This window comes from Gracilinanus agilis, chromosome 1 (assembly GCF_016433145.1).
Source record: "Gracilinanus agilis isolate LMUSP501 chromosome 1, AgileGrace, whole genome shotgun sequence".
NCBI lineage: Eukaryota > Metazoa > Chordata > Mammalia > Didelphimorphia > Didelphidae > Gracilinanus > Gracilinanus agilis.
The window spans coordinates 196875995-196879313 of NC_058130.1; positions in this window are offsets into that span (position 1 = coordinate 196875995).

Genomic DNA, 3319 nt, shown 5'->3' on the forward strand with positions numbered 1-3319 from the left:
TGCTACCCACATTCAGAGGAAGGACTACAGGAGAGGAAACATATAAGAAAAGCAACTGCTTGAATGCATGGGTCAGGGTGGACATGATTGGGGATGTGGACTCGAAACTACCACACCAATGCAACCACCAACAATTTGGAAATAGGTCTTGATTGATGACACATGTTACAACCAGTGGAAATGCGTGTTGGCCATGGGTGGGGGGAGAGTGGGGGTGAAGAGGAAAGTACGGGCATGAAGCATGTAAACATGTTAAAAATGAATATTAAAAAATTAAAAAAAAAGAGATAGGGAAGGTAATTATATCATAATAAAAAGCAGTATAAACAATGAAGAAATAACAGTACTCCACATGTGTACACCAGATTTATAAAGGAGAAGCTAGTGGAGTTCAAGGAAAAATAGATAGATATACTAGTGGGCTACCTCAAACTTCCCCTATCAGATCTAGATTAATCAAACCAAAAATGATTAAGAAAGAATAAGAGAAGTGAATGAAATCCTAGAAAAAATAGACTTAATAGACATATGGAGAAAAATAAACAGGGAAAAAAAGGAATATACCTTCTTTTCAGCAGCACACGGAACATTCATAAAGATTAACCAAGTACCAGGGCACAGAAACATGGCAAACAAATGCAAAAAGGCAGAAATAATAAAAGCGACCTTAGCAGACCATAATGCAATAAAAATAGTTATTAGCAATGATACATGGAGAGGGAAACAAAAACTAATAGGAAATTCTATAGTATGATTCTCCAAAATAAGTTAGTTAAAGAACAAGTCATAGGAAAAATTAATAATTTCATTGAAGACAATGACAATGATGAGACTTCTTAAGAAAACCTATGGGATACAGTCAAAGTAGTTCTAAGGGGAAAATTTATATCATTGAGTGCATATATTAACAAATTAGGGAGGGCAGGTTAATGAATTGGGCAAGAAACTTAAAAAACTAGAAAATGAACAACTTTAAAATCCCCAGATGAAAAATAATTTAGAGATACTAAAAACCAAAGGAGAAATTAATTAAGTCAAAAGTAAAATAACTATTGAATTAATAAATAAGACTAGAAGCTAGTATTTTGAAAAAACAAATAAAATAGACAAAGTACTGGTAAATTTAATAACAAAAAAGGAAAGAAGAAAACCAAATTAATAGTATTAAAGATGAAAAGGGAGAACTTGCCCTAACAAAGAGGAAATCATTAAAAACTATTTTGTACAATTATATGGCAATAAATATAGCAATCTAGGTGATATGGATGAATATTTACAAAAATATAAGTGGCCTAGATTAACAGCAGAAGAAATAGAATAAAATAATCCCATATCAGAAAAAGAATTTGAACAAGCCATCCCTAAGAAAAAATCACCAGGGCCTTATGGATTCACAAGTGAATTCTATCAAACATTCAAAGAACAACTAATCCCAATACTATGCAAATTATTTGACATAATAAGTAAAGAAGGGGTCCTACCAAATTCCTTTTATGACACTAATATGGTACTGATTCCAAAGCCAGGTGGATCAAAAACAGAGAAAGAAAAGTACAGACCAATCTCCCTAATGAACATAGATGCAAAAATCTTAAATAGTATACTAAAAAAAAGACTCCAGCAAGTGATCATGATCAGGTGGGATTTATACCAGGAATGCAAGGATGGTTCACCATTAGGAAAAACAACCTCATAACTGACCATAACAACAAGTTAATAAAAAAATATCACATGATTATCTCAATAGATGCTCAAAAAGCTTTTGACAAAATACAGTACCCATGCCTACTGAAAACACTAGAAAGTAAAGGAAGGTCCTTTCCTAAAAATAATAATAATGTGTATATATACATATACAAAACCATCAACAAGCTTCACATATAATGGTGATAAATTAGAAACCTTCTCCAGAAGATCAGGCGTGAAACAAGGATGCCCCTTATCACCTCTATTTTTTAACATTGTACTAGAAACACTAGTAGTAGCAATTAGAGAAATGGAAGATATGAGCCGGTAGTTTTCAGAAGATAACAAAGTTAGCAATAGTTACATGGGAAAAAAAGCTCTAAATTATAACTGATTCTTCAAATATATATTATTTGGATATATTATATTATATCTCCAAGATATCACCTTAAATCTATTAAATTGACTAATATGACAGAAAAGATATATCACAAATGATGGATGGAATATAGGAAACTAGGTGCATTAATCCATTGTTGATGGAGTTGAAAACTTCAACCACTTGAGAATAAATTGGAATTATGCTCACAAGTGCTATGCAACTCTGTGTCCCCTTTAATCCAATGATACTAGATCTTTATCCCAAAGAGATAAGGAAAAATACAAAAGATCAAATTGTACAAAAATATTTATAGTAGCTCTTTCTGTGGTATCAAAGAACTTGAAGTTGAGGGTATAATCATCAACCAGGGGATGGCTAAACAAGTTGTGGTTTTATGATTGTGATGGAATACTATTGTGCAATAAGAAATTATGATTGAGGTGGTTTCAGAAAAGCCTTTGAAGTTTAATATTAAGTGATACAAAATCATATGAGCAGAACCAGGGATTACATTGTACTCTCATTAAGGCTGTGGCCCAAGATAATTCCAAAGATCCATGATGGAAAATGCTACCCATCTCCATAAAAGATGTGGAGAATTCTTTGTGCAGACTGTAAAACTTTATTCATTTCCCTTCTTTGTATGTGTATATTTTCTTTTGCAACAGGGCTAATATGGAATTATGTTCTGTGTAACTTCACATGTATTGTGAATATCATATTTCTTGTCTTCTCTATTGATGGAGAAGAGACAGTAAAGAGGAAAAGAAACTGGTACTCAACACTTAAAAATTGCGTATTAAGATGATTGGAAAATATTTAAAGAAATATATTAAAGAAAAACCTCAAGGATAATTTGAGATTTGTATTTTGATATGGATATTTCTATTTGATTATAAAAAACAGGGAGTTTGGGGTATATAGTTCCCATCCCTTAATTACTTTTATAAGTATCTGATAGATGCAGTAGTATGTTTCACAATTTCTACCACTTCCTTATGAATTATAGACTAATCAATAAAACCAGGTTCTGTGATCAGGAATTTCCTATAACTTCTGGTAGCAGTGATCTGATTAAGATAGCTAAACTAGCCAGAGGTTTCAGATTCTTCAAGGAAGGCATAACACCTGGAATGACTAGCAGTAATCAAAGGAATGGGACATGGTGATGGTCCACTGGGAGAAGTGAGGGTGCTCATCTCTACTGAGTCACAAGGAACCTTCTTCCCATACCGTCAGCATTTGGTCAAC